The sequence below is a fragment of the Gouania willdenowi genome, unplaced genomic scaffold (genome assembly GCF_900634775.1).
Source record: "Gouania willdenowi unplaced genomic scaffold, fGouWil2.1 scaffold_315_arrow_ctg1, whole genome shotgun sequence".
Lineage (NCBI taxonomy): Eukaryota > Metazoa > Chordata > Actinopteri > Blenniiformes > Gobiesocidae > Gouania > Gouania willdenowi.
The window spans coordinates 86,182-111,594 of record NW_021145076.1 but is presented as its reverse complement, the minus strand read 5'-3'; the positions used below and the strand labels follow the sequence as shown (position 1 = coordinate 111,594).

The window sequence follows — 25,413 nt, the reverse complement described above, 5'->3', positions numbered from 1 at the left end:
AACACTCAGCAAAATATCTTTTGCTGGTAACTATGGTAACATTCTGTTTGGAAGAAATGGAAGCTTTAGGTTCTAAAATGCTTTGATCGTTGAAGTTCTAAAATGCTTTGATCTTCTTGGTTCTAAATGCTTTGATCTTCAAGGTTCTAAAATGCTTTGATCTTTGAAGTTCTAAAATGCTTTGATCTTCTAAGTTCTAAGTGCTTTGTTTTTCACATGATCTTCATTGTCACAACAGTAAGCAAACATTTTACAAAGTCCTTGGACTCAGTGAATTTACTTAATCTCTGTCACTCTGACAACAGCAATATTTTTGATCTAGTGATGGAAGTGCATCAGTTCAATGTAAAGAGTCTGGAACAAACATGCTTTGAAGTCCTTAAGGATCATCTCTGCCCAGAAACTAACTGCGTTGGGCTGTGGCAGTTTGCAAATCCTGGAATATTCACATTTTGTTTCAACTGAAGTATGAGGCCTTTCACTTTATCTGTGAGAATTTTGAGGAAGTTTCACTCTGTGAAGAGTTTTTGAAGCTTGCGGAGCAGGAGCTGGCTGATATCCTGGGTCAGGATGACCTTACTGTGACCCAGGAGATCACAGTTTATCAAAGTGTTTTAAGATGGATAAACCAAATGCATGAGGAACGACAGGGAGCCATTTCTACTCTGTTACCAAAGGTACGACTGGGGCTGATGGACAAAAGTTACATCACAGACAATGTTCTTAACAATGATGTGGTAAAAACAAACCCTGAGTCCCACCTCTTGGTCTCTGATACCCTTAAAGTCATGTCTCAACCTTCGTTACTCTGCTCTGAGTCTGGGATCAACAACACCTTGTTTTGCCATCGTTTGCCAAACGCCGTCTTACTGATGTTTAAATTATTTTCTAAGACCATAGAGGCCTTTGACTACAGAACTAACAGCTGGATCACAGTTCAGACTCATCCTAGTCTGGAGGATACCATGGCTCACTTATTCTTCTACAGCACTGTCTTCCTTGGTAGATGTTTCTACATTGTGGGTAGTGGTTTAAGTTGGACCGACCCCTGTAACAGAGTGTGGAGGTTTAACCTAGTCACACACACTTGGCAGGAGATGTCACCAATGCAGGAGTCACGGTACTCTGTGAGTGTTACCGTGCTAAAGGGATGCATCTACGCTATGGGAGGCTGCAGGGATGATGATGGTACCTCACGAAGAACTGCTGAACGCTACCAGCCCAACATCAACCAGTGGACGTTCATTGCATCAATGAATGAAGGGAGGAGCTACGCCAGCTGCACCACACTGAACAACAAGATTTACATATGTGGAGGATGTAGTAATAGAGTACTGAATACTGCTGAGTATTACAACCCAGACACCAACCAGTGGACACTGATCACTCCTATGGTAACACATCGGTATAAAACTTGGAGTCGTTGCATATATGGGCCATATTTTTGCAGTTGGAGGAAGCGATGGGTCCAGAGATCTGAGGTCTGCTGAGGCTTATGACCCAGTGACCAACACCTGGTACGATGTCCCTGAAATGGTCCACACACACAGTTACTTTGACATTGCAGTGATGAACAAGCAGATCTTTGTTGTTTCTTGTAGCACAGGAAACAGAATTGTTGAGTGCTATGACTAATACTTGGTCTGTGGTATTTTCTGGCATGGACCACTGCAATGTGTGGGTGAGATGCTGTGTGATTTCTGGACTTCCCAACATGGCTGAGTACTGTTCACCTTGTGAACCCATCATACCCAGGACACAGGTCTAAAAAAAGTCTAAACTAGTTACTGAGATGGAGCAAATGTTATTTTCCATGATCCTAACTGGGAGTGTAACCTGCTCTGACCAGGTCTGTGTGTATCAATAAAAGTGTTTAAAGACATTAGAAGAACTAATGTGTGAATAAATGGATCAGTTCATGTCCCAGCTCAGATGGGATGGTTTTAATCAGCCTGGATCAACCTGAGCTGGTGATGATCTGTCCAAACCTCTGGTCTGGTCCAAACCTAAAGCTAATAAATGATTGCTAATCAGGAAATGTCCAAATGAAGCTCTGTGATGATGGGCCTTTATTGTTAGACATGTTGTCCTAACCAACAGGACAGAGGAGTTCATCTGTTGACCAATATCATAGTTAAAGCCTTTGCTACAAATTAGGATAGATAAAATATAAAAAAAAAAACACTACATTTGAGGAGAATTCTTAAAACAAGAGACATTATCTGTCCATGCAGCAAGTTAAATTTACTAAATAAGAAAGCTTGAAAAAAAAATGTTAAATCTTAAAATAAGAAGGTCCTGAAAAGTATTCTAAAGGGTTAAAATAAGCAGAAATTGATGATTATTAGACTAAACTACCTAAAATCAAACTTCCTGCAGCACAATAAGTGAAATATACTGACTATAAACAAATCATTCTTGATCATTTATTTATTTATGTATTTTTTTTAATTTTGGCAAATGAAAGCTTCAGAACAAGAAGAAAACAAATAATCTAAGTAAAAAATGACTCAGCATTAGTGAAAAATGATTAAGCTGTTTCTTGATACAAGTTGACTCATTTTGAAATAAACTTAAATCTACATTAAAACCAGTTTTTGTTCTTAGAATAAACATCTTATCAGAATCACAACCAGGAGTATGAGTACCATCAACATTTATTAACAGTATGAACCGTACACCAGAAACAGTGGTTGCTGCACACTTTTATGTCAAATTTAAGACAATTTAAGACTTTTTTTAAAGCAAAATCAACAGCAATGAACAAAACACATAATATGCTGCTGTATAAAGTGCTGTGATTTGTCATGTGAAGAAGGCAAAACTAAAATGATCAAACATTTGTGCAACACTACAATGTAAAGTATTCAAACATGTCTCAGTTCAAGGTCCAACTAACATGTGAGACCTAAGGACACTGAGGGAAAACTTGTGGCGTAGCTAGCCAAGTCAGGCACAAAACAATTTATTCAAAGGCATTGCAAACAAAAACAAACACAACAGACCTGACAAAATGCTGCTTGACATTCACCTATTTTTCAACCAATGATTTCCATTCAGCGATTGCTTTCCTATATGTGCTAGTAGCATCTTGATCATGGATAGCATCATCAATGACCTTGGTTTGAATGACAGAGAGGACCGTGGCAACACACTTTGGGTGTGTTAAGTGCAGAGTGTAGTAGTATGCCATCAATACCAACATTGATTCCCAGAATTCCTCCTGGGGGAGGTGCTCACAGGCATGTTTCCCACAACGACACAGCTGGATGTTCCATCAAAAACCAGCAGCGGAGAGGAGAGAGGCTGCTTCTCCAGGTATAGCCCAGGGTCCTCTCCTGGCTGGAATAAAGCAAAAAGGACAATGTGGTGAAGAGTTTAAAGAGAAGCAGTGCCGTGCATCAAAACAGCTTCAGAGGGCGTGTTCATTGAACACTCATTTATTATTAACTTATCAGGTTAGAACTAATGAACTGAACCAAGAGCTTTATCAACAGATGACAACACTCAGAAATTAATATGATTTAGATCACGTTTGAATCCATGTACCCTTCATTCTTTGATTATTTTGTTTCAAAACCAAATTATTAATTTTTTAAATTAATTTAAAACCAGAAACAGGAAAACGGAAAAACGGGGAAAAAAGGTGAATTTCTGATTTTTAAATTTTAAAATCACAATAATCCAAATAACAATGGCAACATTATTTATTGTTTTATTTGTTTGCCTTTTTTAGGTGACGACAGTTGCAAACACTGCAGCTTCTCTGTGAACTTGTAATAGAGAATAAGAACGCTACGTCAACTGTATAAACTATGGAAGTATATCTGTACCATAATTCAATTTAAAATCCATTAACAAAAATAATTTTTCATTTTCAGAATATAACTGCATTTTTAACTCATAAATAAAATGAATAATAAATCATCCATTTTCATTTTCTTCTTCCCTTAAACATGACGCTCTGGTGGGAGGAGTCAATGCAGACTGGAGAAGAATTACAAACGGTGGAAAATCAGATCAATTCAGGTCAAAATAATGTGAGCAGCTGATTTTCTGAGGGTGCACAGATCCTAGATGACTAAGATAGTTTATAAATGTGATGACTGGACTACAATAGAGTTACACATAAGTAGTTTGATATTTGCAACCACTGTTTATTTGTCAAAGGTCACATGTTAATTCAATGAAACTTTATTTATACAGGGACAATTCCAACAATAGTCACCTCGTAGCGTGAGATAACAGGCAACACATTGTATGATCATTGGTTTCTAAGAAGGGTTTACAGATGAAAAGCTCTATTATAGCTATGTGTGTGCTAATATGCTAACTATTGTAATTTACAGTTTTTAATAGCAGACATGATATTTACAGTTAAAATATATTGTGTTTCTGGGTGTGCAAAGGTTACAGATGTGTTCCAGTGAGTCATTATAATTTTGATATTAATTTGAAAATATGTTCTAATTAATATTTCATCTCAAGGTTCCTTTATCAATGCAGATATGGTAAACAATACCAAAAGTCCATATATTAATAATAATAAAACTTAATAAATCTCCCCCAAGTGACCAAACTATAACACTGCATTTTTATTTTTTCTATTCATTATTAAATAATGATGACATGTATGGTGACCATACGTCTGGTTTTAGACATGTCCTCTTTTGTTTTCACGTGGTGTCAGGGCTGTGTGGGGATATTTTAAAAATTTCTGGGTTTTCCAGGGACTTTGAACGCATCTCGAGGCATGCGTTAATTTAAAAGATGTACCTCCACAAAAATGTGTTCTATCTGTCACCTGCAGTCAGATTTTTTATTCTATAGATATAGAATCAACTGCACTTTGTAAAAAAGACAAACAAACAAAATGATATAATGTTTTACCATTGTTATTTTGATTTTAAAACCAATCAGAAATACACCATTTTTTTTGTATTCGGTTTTTATTTTTTCCTGTTTCTGGTTTTTCTGTTTTCCTGATTCTGGTTTTAAATTAATTAAAAATTACAGGAAATAAGTGCCATAAAGTAGATGTTTTACATAATAACATGCTCCATAGTTAATTATTAGTTATTTTTGGTGTGTCAGCATGTCTTTCATGTAATGTATGACTTTAATTCAATTTGTTGAAAATTATTTCCTAGACAAACAAATGCAGTTATTCTGCATCATGCAGTGATAGACACAACAAACACATATACAGCTGTTATGTTACTGCACAATATCATATAAGTTAGCTGTTAGCATAATAGCTTTATATTGTAACAGCTCTGCTGTTTGTTGGATGTGTCCGTTGTAGATGTTCCTAATTCCTACAGCGTTGGCAGTCAGTGAAGGCAACTTGAGGATGCGTAGTGGAGATGTGTGTTTACAGTCTATGGTGTAGAGAGTTTGTGTCAGAAGTTAACTTTGGATTCATCTTTGTAATTTACCTTTCTATGTTTTATTTGGTGTGGTCACAGCAAACAGTGACTCAGGAATTTTCATGCAGTGAAAACTCCTGAGTCATGATGATAAACAGCTAGGCAGGCAGTATTGGTTTCACGTTTATGGTGAGGTGCTACGAAGTGTCACAATGTGTGTGTTCACTCTGTGTATCTGTTGCACAGTGTATATTCTGTTTGCTTTGAAGAAGTAATCCCACTAAGTAATCCCCATTTTTAATAAAAATACTGGTAATCTGATTACATGTTTTTAAATGTACTGTAACAGATTATAGTTACATTATTTTTGTATCCAGATTACATAACGCTGTTACTAGTAATCCATTACTCCCCAAGCCTGTGTGTGTGTGTGTGTGTGTGTGTGTGTGTGCGTGTGTGTGTGTGTGTGTGTGTATGTGTGTGTGTGTGTGTGTGTGTGTGTGTGTGTGTGTGTGAGAGAGAGAGAGAGACAGAGAGAGAGAGAGAGACAGAGCATTTAGGGGTTCCATCCATGAAGTCAGCAAAATGATGGTCCGTCGTTCTATGTGATAAACACATGTATTTATTTATCTGAATAATATTCACTGTTATGCAGGATGTTTACTATTATTTGGGCCATAGTATATAGTCATCTTAAAGATGTAAATCCTTGTTTTAATCAGAAATAAAAATGGCCAAAAATAGTGGAAAAAGTTGTGAAATGGGATTTTAAAAACACAGAAATTGGTTAAAAGTTGCTAATTAGAATGGACAAAAATGGACAGAAAAAGTGTTTTCAAAGTGTCAATATTGGAACAATTAGTTTAAACTTTCATATAATGGGCATGACAAATGGTGTATGTGGTTAAATTGGCAAAAATAATCATGAAATACGATGAAAAAGGATAAAAGTGACAATAATTGGTCAACATATGGTGGAAAGTAGTTGTAAGTGTCTTGAAAGTCGAAAAATGTGTATTAAAATAAACTAAAAATGCATTAAAGTTCAGGATTGAAGCCACAGATGCTGCAGGGCGAGAAAACACACACACACACACAGTTTACACACAAACGCCCCAGGGACACGTTCACACTGATTCTGTGTCACAAAGTCACATGTGTTGGAAAAAGTCACACAAACACCACTTCTACTACACATTATTTGTGTAAACATTTGTTCCTCTAAAGATGTTTATTATGAAGATGAAGCGATCATCTGTAGTTTAAAGATGTGTAGCTCTGTGGGCCTGTACTACAAAGCTGGATACGTATATCCTGGATTTATCTCTGTTAGCGGGTTTCACCTAACCAAACATTCTCTGTCAGAGAGCAGCTGCACTGTGAACTGAGATATCAACTCACTCACTTAACCCAGGTGATTTCAGCCTGGCTACGTGCATGCTCCTGTGACAGGGGTGAGAAAGGACCCCCACACTTTGTGTATAGCAGCACAACTGCTGTATGTTCCTGCTGAGGCTGTCAGCGTCACCACAGTGTATAATGAAAGTGTATAATGAATGAATGAATGATCTGATTGGTCCGTGGATACAGAAAGTGTCTGACACACACAGCCTCAATCAGCTGACTAGGCATTTTACAAAGATTATCATTCAAAAGTATTGATATTGTTTATTTTTAGTGAATCACACATAAACCTTTTAGTTTCTGGGCAAAGATTTCTCCATAGAGACTAGAAACAAATGTAGAGACTTTATCTTGTGTTATTGGAGAGTTTTCTGATGTTTTAGAGACATAAAAGCATGTATCACTCACTGCTGTGAGGACAGTAAGAGGCTCAGAGCCACAGCTGATCCTCACACACAAGCAGCTGATCAGAGCAGACACACTCCACACTGCAGATGAAATGTGTCTGTTCTCTGTCTCCACCTTAGATAATGTTTCTCTTAGTTTTACAAGCTATTTATCTCATTTGTTATCACTCTCTCTCTGACTCAGGGCAGACTGTGCACGGACTGAAAGCAGATCAAGTGAAGTCCACCACACACACAGAGTCAGAGGAACCTCTGTGACTCTGTTCCTCATGAACATATTTGTGCCTTTATTCTGTTGCTTCTCCACCTCAGTCTTCATTTTTCCTCTTGATTTGACAAAAGTCACGTTAGAGATTTCTGCTGGAATATAAAGCCATGAGACTTTATCTACTCTCAGATCAAGAACACACATTGACTTTTAATGAGCAGCTCCAGCAGCCAATAGTAATGCTTAAAACAGCTCATTGGATGGTCCCATTGGTAAAAAGAACTCTGATTGGCTGACATCCATCCTGTATTGATCAACTTCATTTTTAGAACCTGGAGAAGGAAAAAAGATCCACTGTCTACTCAGAACACTTTGGATTACAATATGCTCAAAGATGATTATTGATATTTGACCAAATAACATTTAAAAAAAAAAAACAAAAAAAACTGCTGAATTTTCACCTGCCAACTTTCTGGGTGTTTAGAACCGTAAGTGTTTTAACTCAACCATATTTTTACACATTTTTGCAGCTTCATAGGCCAGTTAGCTCAGCTGGTCAGAGAGTGGTGCTAATAACGCCAAGGTCATGGGTTCAAACCCCATACTGACCAGATATTAATCAAGGACCATAAACCTGCTTTCATGTGTTGTAAATGTTAGTGTATGAGTCAGAAAGGACAAGGTATGAATATGTATACAATAAACACAGATAAAGAATATCTAAACTGTTAATCATTCCCAAATCTGGAAGAAAATTCACAAATAGCCAAAAATCTAGAATGACTGTCAGTAAAGAAGCTTCTTTTTGACATCTTAATAAATCAGCAAGTAGGACAAATACCAATTTATTGATGAATAATCCCAGAACAATTTAGGTTAAATACTAATAATACTTACTTTGTATGTGTATGCCTTGTGTATTCAGGTGTCCAACCATCATTTTGTATCCACAGTTGTGATGGAGCTGCAGAATGTAGGTTATACTTTCATCCAAATCATTGTCTTACAATGTAGTGAATAAATCATGGACTCTGTTTATCCAAAACAATGAGAAAGGTCACAATAGACATGAAATGAAAACTGTCTGTGAAATGATCTAACCATTGTATGTAATAAAAACTCATAGACTAATAATAATGTAGCCTATTTTTAATGATCAAACATGTACATATATTAGCACACTATAGCTACAACTGTGCTTGTTTTGACAAAGTAAGTTTTACTGAACTCTAAATTAAAACTACTGCTAACCTGGACAGATGCTAGAGATCACAAGGACAAAACAATACTAGATGACTTTATACATTAGCTGATATTAAGGACAAGGGCTGATGTGCTGTTAAAACAGACCAGATTGTTTTAATGTAGCCTAATTGTTGTGTAGTCTACATGACATTAGAACCTGAACATATGCCATATAATATGACCAGTCTATAGCTTCATAATATAAGTATTGAAATGGAATAGCAATGCAACGTTAGCCTAGCCTACTATTAATACACATTAACATGAGTAATATTTACACACAAATATAGTTCTACTGTTGCTACTTTCAAACAAGCAAGAGTTACAAAACAGATGTTGACAGAAGTAGGTTAAAATGACCTTATCTCATAATGTACCATCCTCACACTAATTGTTCTCTCACTCACACTGAACATCTCTGTGATGTCCAGAGCAGTGTTCTCTGAATGGAGGTGAGCCTCAATCATATGGGGGTAAAAAGTAGGAGGGGCATCTGAAGGTTGTTTCTTCAGTCTCTGAGAAGATGCAGAACTGGTGGTAAATTTCTTCCAGACCATCAAACACTGCTGGGTCAACTTCTAAATCCATATCAGAGTTTAGCTGAGCTAAGCTGTTAATAAAACTATCCAGATAAAAGTGAAGGTCGTCATTTGGTGAATTGTTTTCAACTTCATCAGCTAAAGCTCGTAAGTCATTCACTAAAACTCTGAAATCAGCCATCTTCACTTCTTCATCTAAGCCACGCCCATCTGCTGCAACAGGAAGTGGATCTGATTGGATCGCTCAGTTGACCAATCCTGAATGAGACTGAGGTTAGTCCCTCCTCCCTCATTAGCATACGGACACAGAAATGTGGAATTAAATAAATGTGGAAATAAATACATGTTGAAAAAATAATGTATAAATAAATACATGTATAAATAAATAAAAGTAGAAATAAATAAAAGTTCAAATAAATAAATGTTGAAATAAATAAAAGTAGAAATAAATAAATGTTGAAATAATTAAAAGTAGAAATAAATACATGAATAAATAAATAAATGTATAAATCAATTTAAGACATTTATTTATTTATATCAGATTTATTTACCAGTTTTTATTAATTTATTTATGCATTTAATTATCTCTTTATTTATATTTTCATTCTTTTATTTATTTATTCCAATATTTAATAATACATTTATTTATTTATACTTTTGGCAGGTTTGGTCCTCCATACTCCCTGAACACCAGTCAAACAAAGTTATGTTTATAGAAATACACAAAAAGAGGATTTAAAAGACATTCATAATTTAAAACTACAGTTATTAATAAAAATAGTGTGTTTAAAGTGCTGATGAAAAAAATAGAATACTGATATTCTACAAGTCAGTTTAAATCTAAACAACTTAAGGTAATATTGCATATTACGTTACATGTAACATAATGGAATGATGTCTTTCTGTCTATCAATTATCACCATGGTACATCACAGGTAAATAAGTCATGGAGCTTACTCACCCATTCCCTCAGAGAGGCCTTAAGTCCTGATGCACAGGAGAACATTCTACCACAACAACTCCCACTCTGAGCCACCATCAGACGTCCATCCAGTGGTGGACCGTCAGGGCCAGCAAGGCCTTCTCTGCTGGCCTAAACATAATCAGAAAATACATTTCATTTTAATATATTTTTTTCATAAATATGTATTAAATTATTCCTCATAGTCTTTTCTCTTCAATTCATAGCTTTCCTCTTGGTTGCGCTGCTTCCAGGATTGTATATTTATCTTATAGCTTTCATCCAATCATATTTGAGCTGTCACGTGTTGCCAGGCTCCACGAAATCTTCCCGAGGCCTTCAGAATTAACAGTGGGGGCGCCTGTACACTTAAATGAACTGAAACAGACAGATTGTGATAACCAATCAGATATCAAGTTGGTGACATCAGGGCCAGCTAGCAGGTATCACGTTGAACGTGACACGTTCTGACGTTCACGTCCTCTGATTGGATACGCACTAGTGAGAGGCAGCGCTATGCAAAGTAGAGTGACGTTAACCAAATGGAAGCTGGTGTCCCGTTAGGTCGTCCAACCCCCGCGCTAGCTAACCTGTCCCAGCCAGGAAAAGGGTTTGTGCGCCACTTTCAAAGCAGCAACTAAGCAGCAACACATGTTCAGAGAGACTCGGCTTTCAGCACTAGCCTCCATGTCGATAGAAAAGGACTTATTGGTGGGATAAGCGGGGATAGTAGTTTTGGTGAGTACAGTTTTTTTTTTCTTCTTTTTTTTTTCTATATTTTTGTGATTTTATTTCTTAAGCCCTGTCTTGACGGTCTGGCGGAGCGGTCTGCACCGTGCCGTGCAGGGCGCAGCCTGCACTTTACTGTCGAGACAGAGCCAATAATGTGCTGGTACCTGGCGCACCTGTGACTTCAGTGAAGGGACTGAATTGTTTCACTTTAATCTAAATGAAACGTTCAAGGAGTAGCAACACCATTTCACCACTGTCGGAAATGAATGAATGGAACTGCTTTACGGGTGAGACAATGTGCTGTTTAGTGGACTTTTTTAGACTAATTGCCTTTATTTGTAAGTTGTGACAGTATCCAAGCGATCATATAACTTTTACTTTACTACTCTTAATTGTTAATACGGATGTATTGATTTTAAATGATCCGGAAAAAAAGTAGTTGTACTTGACTATGTTTGTTTCTGTATAAATGTATGGTTTAGAGAGACATGGCGTCATAATGATGGTATTAAGAGGTGGATTCATTCAGTGTAGGACATCACTGAAGGCCTATGTGTGAAATGCACGGCTCGCCACTGGTGTGACCCAGACTTTGTGTTGGCCAGCAGGTTGTGGGTTCAAGTCCAGCTCACAGCAAGGAGCACGTCTGGTGACTCTGTTAAAATACACCAGAAATATGTATATAGAGGTACAGGTGACACTGTCTATGATATTTCACTATTGCTTTTTGCATCCTTTCCTTTGTATGAGGGAGTGTAAAAATTGTCCCCTTGCCTTTGTGCAGCTAGCGCTCTACCATTTGAGCTAATTCCCCTCTCACTGAGAGGATTGGGAGTTGATGAAGTAGGTGAGTGTAGCTGCTCAACAGAACAAGAGTATTTAGTTACTTTGAAGGAGTAAACCAGGAACGCTGGTCAACACAGTGAAACTGTTCTTCCTGATGGACAAGCTTTTCCTACATGTTGGTGGATTCTGAAGAGAATTCTTCTTCTTCTAATCGTCAAATCATCTTCTTACAGAACATTCTAAGAACTGTTTATAATCTATCTATGATCACCCCTTTTCCTACATTACAGTAGCAAATACATTTTTGGCATCCTGTTATCATACCATTGCTGCTGTTAATAAATGTATTGTCTCATTTTTATGATTTTGATTAAATACACGTTTTAAATTGCTTGATATTTGTACTCATTCAGTGATGATTCAAAGGAAGAAAATCACAGAGTAAAAAAAACAATGAGCACTGGAATCAATGTGTCACATTTATTTCATTTAAAACACTAAACAACAAACTTTGGTAACAATAAACAGTCCAACATGCAGCAGCAACATAAATCAAACATTAAACTATGGACACAATACAAAAGACAACTAATCACTATTCAACAATAACAACTTCTTGGTTCTTCAGTCCAACACTGGAACCAGAAGGTGTCGTCACCATCCGTGTGTCGCTGGGATCTGAAGATGATTCCTGCTCCATGTCTCCATCCACACAGAGATGTGAGTGGAGAACAGATGAAGTGCTGAAGGTCTTCCCACACTCATCACATCTGAAAACATTCTTCTCATGAACTCGTTGGTGGTGATTAAGGTTAGATTTCCACTTGTAAGATTTTCCACATGTGTCACATTTATGAGGTCTTTCTGATGAGTGGCTGATTTGGTGAGATTTTAAATCTCCATATGTTGTAAAAACTTTGTCACACTGGTCACAGGGACACACTTCATGTCCAGTGTGAGATCTCAGGTGGATGATGAGGGTTCTTTTGTGTTTATATATTTTCCCACAGTGGTCACAGCGATACAACTCTGTTCTGGAGTGAGTCTGCATGTGCCTCATTAAAGATGATCTATGTGTAAAAGTCTTTCCACACTGATCACATCTGTGAGCTTTGATTCCACGATGAATGAGGAGATGTTGACTGAGGTTTCCAGATCGACTAAAAGTCGTTCCACATTCATCACACGTGTGAGGTTTCTCTCCATTGTGAACAAGCTGATGGGTCTTCAGGTGTTCTTTCTGAGCAAAAGCTTTTCCACACTCGTCAGAGATGAAGAGTTTTTCTTCAGAATGGATTCTTTGATGTACAGTGAGGTTTGATTTCTTGGTAAAGTCCTTCCCACATTGGTCACATGTATGTTTAGCTTTAACTCCAGCTTGGCTCTGCTGTTGAACTCTTTGCTCTGAAGTTTTTCTCTTAGATTTGTTTCTTTGTTGTGGCTGAGCTTCATCGTCTTGAGAACGTTGAGGTGTCACTTTGTTCTGGCTTCCAGAGTCCTGTAGAACAGTTAGAGATTAAACACAGAGAAGGAACCAAACAAACATTTGTTTCTAAATGTGTTCCTAGAAAGAACAGTGGCTGTTAAAGATGGATCAGACATAGCATTAGGCTTCAGTAGGAGATCAATTTCAATAGAACATCCACATGGACGTCAGGAACCAAAGTTTACCAGCAGAACATTGACCAAAGCATCACTGCCTCCACAGCTCAGTGGCAGGATGGACATTAGTACTTGTCTCTGATCAAATGAAGCTTATTTACATCTTATTAAATAATGTGGAGAAAATAAAAGGAGAAGCTCGACTTCAATTCACTCATTTCTCACCATGTTTGCTGTCACGGCTGAGTGGTTCCACAATCCGCCATTCACCTGTAACATCAGCATAGAATCAGCTCCACCTGAAGGATAGAAGAGACAGAATGAACATGAAGGATCTAGAAATATTCATCCATCCTTTGCAGTGTCATCACTTTGAAATTGACTAAAATGATCAGTTTGTTCAGAGATCACATGATGTGGAGGAAAATATTTAGATTTTGTGGCTGAATAATTTAAATTCCCATTGATTTGTAAATGAAGGTCTTCAGAGGAAACAGTTTGACTTTGAGGTTTGACTTTTTTCTTACAGGATTAATGAACAACTTGTAATGAGCTCATGATTGGCTAATTATGGTCCTATAATATCTGTGTTAATAGAATCATAGACAGAATGACAGAATCAACCATTAAAAATAAAATCCACTGTTAAAGGCAGAAAGTGACATAATGTGAATGAAACGCTGTCATCGTGAGGTAAAGGGAAATGTTAAAGGGGACCGTTCATTTGGTGCACCCCAGCACCCCTCCTGGTCCTGAGCTAAACAACATGTTATCAAAGTGGCTACCTGAATAGCAAAGTGGCTACCTGAATAGCAAAGTGGCTACCGTGGACTCCTTCAGGTTCCTGGGATCCACAATCTCACAGGACCTGAAGTGGACCTCCCACATAGACACAACCAGGAAAAAGGCACAGCAGAGGATGTACTTCCTGCGACAGCTGAGGAAGTTCAACCTGCCCCAGGAGCTGCTGACCATGTTCTACACCTCCATCATTCAGTCTGTTCTCTGCACCTCCATCACTGTCTGGTTTGGATCTACAACCAAACTAGACAGACACAGACTACAACGGATAGTCAGGACTGCAGAAAAGATCATTGGTGTTGATATGCCCTCCATCCAAGACTTATACCTGTCCAGGGTCAGGAAACGGGCAGGTAGCATCACTGCAGACCCCTCACACCCTGCACACATTCTGTTTAAACTCCTCCCCTCCGGCAGACGCTACAGATCACTGTACGCCAAAACTACCCGCCATAAAAACAGTTTCTTCCCCCAGGCTGTCATTCTGATCAACACTAAACAGTCATAGAGTGTCAGACCTGTTTCTGTTACTGTGAAATAACCATGGAACTAAACATCACAACCCTGGATCAACCTGTCACTGTGAATGTTCATGGACATAAACTTTTTCATTTAAATGTTCACCTGCACTACTCATCAATGCACTACTGCACTATTATCTTATTATTATTATTAGTGTATTTTTATTTTATTTCATTATTATTATTATTATTATTATTATTATTATTATTATTATTATTATTATTATTATTATTATTATTATTATCTTGTTATTTTTATTTAGTTTGCACATATTAGTCTAACTACTCTTATATTTATGTTTATACTTCTTTTTTTAATTTATTTTTCTTTATTTTATTTATTTTTCTTTATTCTAGTTGATTGTTATTATTTAATGTTACACTACCTGAGAGAGCACAGGTCACCAAAAGAAATTCCTCGTGTGTATTCATACACCCCTGACCAATAAAGTTGATTCTGATTCTGATTCTGATGTTGAAGCGTCCACCTGAAACACGTCTAAACTACCAAAATACTGAGCAGACCAGTTCCCACGTAACGTTTATGTGTCTGTGAAGCTACGGCCATTTCTGGTGAAGAGCTGCAGTTGTTCTGTTGTTGTGGACGAGACCAACGATGACAGGGATTGTAGAGTCTGAAACATCATAGGTTCATGATAACTTGATAGCTTCTAATACTGTACAATATTCTGCCCTCTAGTGGTGAAATAACTGATGCATTTGTTTTTGTTTAATCATTATAGTCTGGAATGATGCCATCAGGATGATTTAAATTAGTTTAATTTAAATGAAGTTGAACAAAACTTAATCAATAAACCTGATCAGATTCAGTAAATCATTGATCCCTGAGGGGAAATATGTTGATATTAATGCTGCTCTCATACATCTTTATATTACATATATATAATAAAAAAAAAAAAAACGTTTTTTGTTTAAATGTATTTGTAATATATTTCTAGAATATTAATTAAATGAAATTTTTAAAAAAAATGAATCATTTGTGTGAATAAAACAGAAAACAAAATATCCCTGAACTTATTGATTAAAGTCAGGTCATGTTCTCCACCACAGATCCTGGATCAGTACCAGTAGTGGGCGGTTAAGGAAGAATTGTTGGTAGAATCGTGCACTTTGGGTTAAAAGCATGAAACTTGGCACATAGAAAACATTATAAAAAATATATACAAGCCTCTGTTATAAAGAAATATATCCGGTTCTGGATACGGTTAAATTGGTATTTAGTGCAGTCGTTCCCAATCTTTTTTGGACAAATCTTAAAACATTACCTTTAAAACGTGTGAACAAGTCCGTAACAGGTTCGTTCGTGCAGTCGCTTCTTAAAGATTCTGAGTGTCAACGTTCTTTTTCTTCTGGATTCTATTCTTCAAAGCCATATTTAATGGCAAAATGATGTCATAATGACTTGAAAAATAGAATCATCGTCATAAAGTAAACACATATTTGCCTGTGTTGCTATAGGAATAAATTAATACAAGACTTGCAATAAAAACAAAGCTTCAAAATGATGGTGTGCAAATCTTGTTAAACTGAGGCAAACAGCTGTGTGCTTATGTTACAATACTGTAACTAATTATTTATTATAATAAAGACAACAATATATATTTTTAGGCGTAGGGTAGTGTTTGATTCATTTATAATGCAAACTACTTCTATTTTTTTATTTTTTACGTTAATTTTTACCAGATTTACATCAACAAATTGTGAAATTTTTGGCAATTGTGTGCTTGAATGTGTGCTAAATAAATAAATAAATGAAAATGAAATGGAGCCTCAGGGATCATACAATTGTTAATATCTCTAGAATCTATTGACATGTTTTAAATTGGACTTTCCTAATAATCTTGACAAAGGTTTGTGCTTTTGGCTTCACTTCAGTTCTCACTCACTTTCTCTTTTGTTCACACAGCTTGAAGAGCTCAGCACCTCCATGTGTCCTTTCCAAAAAAAAATAAACGGTATAACCACCACTCACTCCTTCCCTCTAGTCACGGCCACCACCATTATACTTGAGCTCCACACTTGTCACCAGACTGTTTGAATGGATTTCACAACACAATAAGCTCAATATACACAACTATAACATCACATTTTATGACTGTAATTGGTTAATCATGACCTTGTAACTTTTACAACTTAAACTACCTCTTTTTTTTCACTTTAGAATGACATTACAGGATTTGATCCATAGAGATGCTCTGGCCCCTTCAACGGCCTGCAGCCTATGAAGGTGAAGGTTCTAAAGGTAAAGGAGGAGGTCGGGGTGGTGTCATGGATAGTGGCTTCCTTTGTTTACATTAAAATGTTCCTGAAACTAATGTCTGATTAAAGAATCTTCTATTCAAAAAAGTCTGTCTTTACTTGAATCACAAACACTCATTGCTATGTTATCTGCACAGCTGAACAGGTAGTAGCAGCACCAAGAATAAGGTAAATGTAGGTGAAATGAATATTATCAATATCTGTAAAAGATAAAGATTTTATGAATGCAGAGTAGTCAACTGTTTTTAGAGACAATATTACATACGTACACACGAAGCATGTGGAGTTTAATCGATATGAATCGGTATCTAGATATAAACATGTGCGATGTGAGAATATGGATTCATTCAGTGGCATCGGTACAATTTACAGGTGAAATCGAGATGCATCGGTCACTGCGTGCCTGCATCGGTAAAATCCATGGTTGCATCCATTTTTTCATCCATCTATCCATCCATCCATCTATTTTCTGACTCGCTTGTTCCTGTTTTCTGGGTCGCAGGGCAGACATAAATGGTTATCATGACCTCTGACCTTTGTGATAATATAAGACTAAAATAGATGGCAAGATGGCGCCTATGTTTGGCTGTGCCGCTGCCTCTCTGCTACGATGTCTGTTACAATGTCGGTTTCCTGCATCATTTCTAATAATCTCTGCCATCATATCTTTTCTGATAACCAGCAATTGTGCAGCGATGACCGGGCTAAACCAGTCTTCGTTGCATGTCAGGTGAAAGGGGGGGGTTTGGTACAAAATACCTCCAGCCTGTGAGCCAGACAGCAAAATAATAGGTGACGTGTTGGAGGTAGCAGTGCACCTTTGGATGAGAGATCATCCATGCTCAGCAGAGCTAAGAGGGAGAGGAGGAAAGGCGTTTACGAGACAAAAAATGGTGCTACGTACGAGAGTTGATGTTTCCAGCAGCACATAGCAGCGCACACTCGAAAAGGGCGTGTGTGGAACTCATGGATAGTGTGGCGATGGTGAGATAAAACGATAAAAGAAACGGGGAACCGAGTGACACTCTGCATCTCCGGGAGGAAGAGGAAGTTGAGTGTGTGCAGACTGACGGGGGGAGAGACTTGGAGGAACGCCAAAATACAGTAAGAAATCCATTCAACTCTGACCTAGATAGCAAAATAACAATAATTTTGCCATCAAAAGCCTGGTCTCAGTGTTTTTTGTTGTTGTTTTATATAAGGAAACAATGTTCAGATGTTAGAGTTGTCACTAAAGCAAAAAAAAAAATAGCTTTAAAGTCACTGACAGGGTTTTTTTTTTTTTTTTAGAAAAAGGCTGTTTTCTCAGCTTTTTGCTCTGAAACTGAAGAATTGTGTAAAACTTGCTCTATTCAACAGCTGATTACAAAAGAACGAAACGAGCCTGAAACAAATGTTGTTCAGATAGTCATTGTAGAAAATATTCTGTGGGTCTTTAGAATCACTGAGGGGGGTAGAAAATCTGAAAATGGCTGGCACTGAACGAGTTAAGTGAGAACAGACCATATTCATTAAGTGTTATTAAGAGACAATAACTATTCTTGTGGTGCTACCACCTTATTAAGTCCATACTAAGCAAAGCATATTGAGATCATAATTCATATACAACAACTTCCTTACTTATTACTAATAAGTAATAATTCTGAGGTTATTGAGGGAAAACTCTGAGTTAATGGATTACTGTTTGTATAATAAAGCCATGCAGAATAAGGCATTAATAAGTACTTAATAATGACTGATTAAGAGTCAATATGTTACTAATTAGCATGCTAATAATAACGACTTAATGGTGAATAGGTGTACCCCCCGACTCACTGCCACCTCATTCTACTCCACCTCATCCTGTGAAAACTTAATGTCTTTTCTCACCTCAAAAATCCAGAACATTCATCACCACCTCAGTCAGAACTCTCCTCTCCCCATCTCACCAGAATCCTTCCCATTTACTCATTCCTTTTCCACTTTCCAACTCCCCCCTCCCTCTGAAATCTCAGACCTCATCCGTCAGTCCAAACATCCTCCTGTCAGTTGATCAAAGCCTCCCTCCCCTCTCTGGTTCCCATCATTTCTATCATCATTATCACTGGGAACCCCCCCCCCCCCCCCCCTTACTGACTGTATCACAGAAGATCAACACTCTCCAAATCCAATAGTTTCTCCATCCAAATCAACAACTCCTCCGTCTCCTCCTCCCCACAGGTTAAGAGTCTGGGTGTCATCCTAGACAGCACTCTATCTTACAAATCTCACATCAATAGTATCACTGAGTCAGCATATTTAGACCCTCCTCCTCCATTCATCTGACCACTCCCCTAGCCTGCCTCACCTGTGATTTTATACTATGCACTCTAATGGTTTAACGATGTACTGTTAAGTGACCGGAAACGTGCTGATTTTCATATAAAATGTATTATTATTATTATTATTATTATTATTATTATTATTATTATTGTTATTCTGCCACCTAGTGTTGATGGTTGGAAATGATGCAATACACCCTAACAACAGTGTTTTTTTGGAGGGGGGTGTCAGTGGGGGACTAGGGCTGTGTTCATGTGGATGGTGGCAGAGGGAAAGAAACTGTTTTTGTGTCTGGAGGTTCTGGTCCTGATTGACCTAAACCTCCTTCCAGAGGGGATACATTGAAACAGTTTGTGATCAGGGTGGGAGGGGTCGGCCCCAGAGTCCTGGAGGGGTACAGGTCCTGGAGGGAGGGCAGATTGCAGCCAATCATCTTCTCTGCTGAGTGGATGATACGCTGCAGTCTGGCCTTGGCCTTGGCCGAGGCTGCAGCGTACCAGATGGAGATGGAGGAGCAGAGGATGGACTGGATGATGGAGCTGTAGAAGTTCACCATCATCTTTGTTGGCAGACTGAACTTCTTCAGCTGCCGCAGGAAGTACATCCTCTGCTGAGCTTTTTTGATGAGGGAGCTGATGTTCAGCTCCCACTTGAGGTCCTGAGTGATGAAGGTCCCCAGGAAGCAGAAGAGCTCACTGTTGAGTCTCCCAGGGTGAGGGGGGTGAGGGGGCCTAGATTCTTCCTGAAGTCTGCTATCATCTCCACTGTCTTTAACGCGTTGAGCTCCAGGTTGTTCTGGCTGCACCAGGACACCAGCCGGTCTGTCTCCACCTGTAGGTGGACTCGTCTCCATCAGAGATGAGTCTGATGATGGTCGTGTCGTCCACAAACTTCAGGAGTTTGACCACCTGGTGAGAGGAGGAGCAGATGTTGGTGAACAGGGAGAAGATCAGAGGAGAAAGACCACAGCCCTGAGGAGATCCAGTGCTGATGGTCCAGGAAGCAGAGATGGTTTTTCCCAGCTTCACGTGCTGCTTCCTGTCAGACAGGAAGTCTGTGATCCACCTGCAGGTGGAGTAGTTATGATCATAAACAGACTATTTATTATTAATGTAGGTTTTGTTTCAGATTTATTTGAATAAAAAGTTATTTCCTCCATGTTGAGCTACTTTTTTCCTCCACCTGGTTTTACTGGATCCCAAGCTGATGATATTTGAACCAAAAACATCTGGACCAAACATGTAAATTTCAACTCAAAGCATATGAAACGTAATCCTTGGTTACACATATTTAAATATACATTTCCATACAATACATCTGAACCAAATATTTCCAGTATCTGAATCAAAGGGAAAATCAGATCCTTGTGATCAGGTGCAAATGAGGAAAATCAAAGAAAGAAGGATATTTTCTGTTGCTATGGTGACTGGCTTATTTCAGTTTGATTTCATCAGAGAACAAAAGGTTTGAAATGTTTCCCTATCCTGACTCTCACAATGAGCAGAGAAGTGTTTTCACCTTTATTTTGATTGTTGTTTTGAAGCAACAGCTCAACAGTAACACACTTTGGTCCACGGAGCAGAAGAGATAGAAACTAATCACCAGTAAATAAAGTCCAGTAAAACTCCGTGAAACAAAAACCAGGAATAAATAGTTGCTTCCTGGTAAAGATAGTAGCTCTAAAAATGGTTCCAATGATAAACTTGGTGATATTACAGCCTGTGCAGCAGTATGGGGACGCATGTCCAGGTCTTAGTATCACCCGTCTGATGAAACCTGTTCCGTTTGCTGATCTCCATGTGTGTGATAAGTCCATGTGTCCGTGTTAATGTCAGCATGTTTATGCCTCCGTCCATTCCCTTTTTTCATTATATTCATGGCTAAAAACGCTCTTATTAAATAGTGTCGGCTCTATTCCGGGCCACCATTTTGGATTATGTCATCACCCAGTGTGTCATCACCAGAAGTTGCACATGTACAGAACAACCAGAATTAACTTAAAGCAAATTTAAGTTTTGTTAACTGTTTACAAAAAAGAGGAATTATTTAATGATTTAAAACGGAACAAACCAGCCACCTAATTCAGAATTAAGTTCAATTTGGAATTAAATCGGGCCAGTGTTTGTGTGATTTGTGTGTGTGTGCGCCCGTGTGCGTGTGTGAGATACTTTTTTATTTTAGTTTTATCAGCCTAAGCAGTGATTAAATGTGCTTTATATATAGACTTAACTTGTACACAATGGTGGTAATAGTTTAAAGATAAAGTCTGGTCTGTAATGGAGTGAGGCTGGATTAATTACATTTAAACTGGGGTTAAAGTCATTTATCACATCCACTTAAATTTGTTTGATTTTTTTTAAGGTACTTTGTACTTTTTGTGTTAGTGTATGTGTGTGTTTTGTTCTTTGTCCTATTAGCATGCCTTAACCTAGTAATGCAAATAAAACAAGTTAATTATTGAATAGTTGTAAATTGTGCTATAATACATACTAATGCTATACTATCATTATCATTTCATCAGAAAACATCAAACAATGACAGACTTCACGATGTCAAAGACATGAAGTAACCACAGAGAGAAGCTGTGACTGAGAACATCCTCTACATCAGAGGTCTCATTCTCTATAGAAAATAAAAGTCAGTAAATAACACCTCTATGGATGCGTCCCATGGTTTCTATCGGCTATAATTGGCTAATGTCCCACTGTCCTGACGGACACTAAACGCCCCACTTTTTTCTGCTCTCTATCTCGGTACTATCTACCATCTACAAATGTCACGATGTACATGTCATCACGAAATACATGAACATTGAGCACAAAAAGAAAGAGTGGTTCATTATCCACCTTGTTGTTGCCAGAAGAAAAAGCGTAAATGACGTTCTCCATGTGTCTGGTTGGCTAAACACGTGACTTTAACTGTATTGCTTGAAAAAAAATTTTTTAAAATTTACTGGGAGAGCGACAGCAATTAGCTGACGTCATGTCATGTTGGATTTTCTGCAGATACACTTTTTAAGTTTTTGGTTGAATGTCATGACAGAAATTAAGATAATTAATTTAATGAAATAACCAAAGAATGACGGGCAGTGCTGACCCTAACCTCTCTGGTGCCCTAGGACAGATTTTATTTTGGCCCTCTTATATTTTTAATACCACGCAAATGACATTTACATTATTGTTATATTATTATTATCAGAATCATTTCTAACACTTACATAGTGGTCTTTACCATATCCACAAAGATGCTTTACATGAGGAGAAAACATGAGCAAAATTACTTTGACATTTTATTTACTTGTGATAAAAATGTTTCACATACACATATAAAAGAACACAAACAAGTAAATAAAAGCTCATTTAAATATCTTAGTAATTATTATTATAGTAAAGCATTGCACAAAAACAAGATACAGATTAAAGATTTTTATTTTGAATTTAAATACTTGTGACTACAATGTTTTACTATATTTCATGATGTGAAAAGATGCAAAACTTCCAGATTTAATATAATCTTACTTAAATTTCAGTAATGAACACACATTAATATACACAATTTCAGTTCACATTATTGTACAAAGAAACTATTTAGTAAAATTAGTGTCATTTTCTGGTGGTGATTTATAAACAGCTTTAACCAACACAAGCTAAAAAAAAAAGGCCCATTCATTTTATGGGAGAGATTTGTCTCAAAAATATTCACTAATACATAAGGAGCCCTGGAGGTGACATGGATAAAAAAAAAAAAGATCTCTAACTGTGACTTAATTATCTCGTAGCGTAACTTACTTATTATCTCACACTGTGAGTTACAGAGACTGGTTCTGGGTCAGAGTTCATCACAATGACATCATCCACAGTGCTGGATATTCATCTGTTTATTGATTTTAACTTTGAAAGTGAGTCAAAATATAAAGATATTAATAATTTGTTTGCTAGACGGCACAGCTTTAACATGAGTGACGGACAGGTAAAGATGATACTTTAGTTCTAGAGGACACAGTCGTCATAAAGCATAGCTTAGAGTCCTGGTTGAATTCATTAACAACAACTACAATACTACGGTAATTTCATGGATACCTGTGGATAATAATACTATTATTAATGCATTAGATTTTATTTAGTGCTTTTCATAGACACTCAAAGCTCTTTACATTGATGTGCATCATTCTTTCACTCCACACACAGTGGTGGTAAGCTACTATTGTAGCCACAGCTGCCCTGGGGCAGACTGACAGAAGTGAGGCAACCATAGTGAACCATCGGTCCCTCTGACCACCACCAACACTCACTCACACACTACATTCATATGATGGATGTACATGGACTTGAAAATGGTTGTATTAGAGTTTTTCAGCGTTTCCTCGTCCCTACAGATGCAGACAATAGCCTTGATAGTTACTGACCCTCAAAGTAACACCACCAGTAATGTTACATACAGCACTAAGATAAGACTGTACAGTGAATAGTGAATGTGATCATGTCCCTCTGTCACACATTGATCACTTGTAGTTTTATGTCCCCCACCCACCCACCCACCCACCAACCACAGCATGGAAGGTCCAGTTGACAGAATGTTATATATGTCACTCACATGTACTACCCAAAACAATGTTTGACTGTTTGACCTACATAAAGATATTACATTAAAAAAGAAGAAAAACACTCATCTCCTTAATACTCTGTGTCTTATTTTCTCTAATGAAGCACGTTATTCATACATACTGTATATCTGTGTAGAGTCAAATGTGGTGATCAATCAATTCAACAATGTTGGCCCCAAATGAAGTGAAGCAAAGCAGATGAGAAAGTGTTTTATTTCTATGAACAACAGGCTGAGAGGAAACTTTGGTCCATGTGTAACACAGCAGTGATGGTTACAGCATTCATCCTCTGCTTCAGTGGATCAATCACATCTGAAATGAACAAACTAGAAAGACACACATTTCATTTTCTTTTCTTTCTAGAATTAGTTTTTGATAATGTTTGTTGTTGTGAGGATTAGGACACAATGTGACAAGATGTGTCAGCTCAGATATTTTTATACTGCATTTTATTTTATGTAGATTAAATTTGTGAAAGTGAAAACATAGAATACAGTTATTTAAGTTTGTTTTGTGTGTGGTGTTATGATTTGAAAAATAATAATTAAAACATTTTAAAAATACATTTTAATCAGTTTTTTTTTTTTTTTTTTAAATCATAAATTATTAGACATTTCAGAGGACTCCATTTTAATTCCAGGTGACCCAACATGGGGTCACGACCCCAAGGTTAAAAAACGCTGCATTACATTATAGTGTACAGGAGTAGGGGGTACATGGCCTCAGGTTAAATGTTTGAAGGGGTACGGACTGTGAAAAGTTTAGGAACCACTGCATTAGAACAATTGTTTACAGGAATTTAGTGAACAAATTAAGGAAAACAGATATTTTTTTTTTTACTGAACAATTCTCCATCATATTATATCATTGTCCATCAATAAAACAGAAGTTGTACCATTAGTAATTACTCCTCTAATAAATGTGTAAATGTAGAACAGTGTCTTCCTCTTTGTGGAACACAGAGTTGTTGTGTCCTTAAGTCCCTATTCTCCACTATTGGGGTGGTGTTTTCACTGGTAAAATTACAGTAAATAGAACTAGTGGGGATTACACACTGCTATCAGGGTAGCTGATACCTCACTCTCACATTATTTATCTTATTTTATTTTTTACTACTGTAATGTGTCTGTATCTAATCCTTATTTTTAAAAGCCTTTTACTTAATTATGTACTTTTAAAACATTCTTTTTTTTCTTCTTGTTTAACATTTATCCTTTTTATTTGTAATATTTATTGTAATGTAAGTAATTTCCCCCTGGGATAAATAAAGGAATTCTGATTCTGATTCTGGTTAATATTCTTACCTGTGACGATGGTATCTGAGATATTTACAAATCCTGTTAAAACTAGTCAGAATTAAATATTAAACTTTTTACTTATATGTTAAAATTTCTGGAAGACTATTTTATTCTAACATTTAATATGTCAGATATACAGTATATGGAATGCAATTCAATTGCTAAAGATGAATAAATTAAGGCAAAACTATATTACGTTGGGTGTTACACTGAGCCAAACAGTGGTGCTTATTTTAAAATAACTAGTTATTTATTATAATAAAGACAATAATATTAAGGTGTACATTAGTATTTGATACATTTATAATGTCTACTGAATACAGAAAAAGATGATTTACATGGTAAACACTGCTTTC

At 37.1% G+C, this 25,413-nt stretch overlaps 1 protein-coding gene across 1 annotated transcript in view; it reads right to left on the bottom strand.

The window, feature by feature from the left end:
- The window catches only part of LOC114459458 (E3 ubiquitin-protein ligase TRIM39-like), a 55,517-nt gene extending 39,599 nt beyond the window's left edge, over positions 1 to 15,918 (bottom strand). The window contains exon 1 of the mRNA XM_028441709.1: positions 15,862 to 15,918. The gene's annotated coding sequence lies outside the window, so the exon portion shown is untranslated. The remainder of the gene's footprint in view (positions 1 to 15,861) is intronic.
- Between the last annotated feature and the right edge of the window lie 9,495 nt (positions 15,919 to 25,413).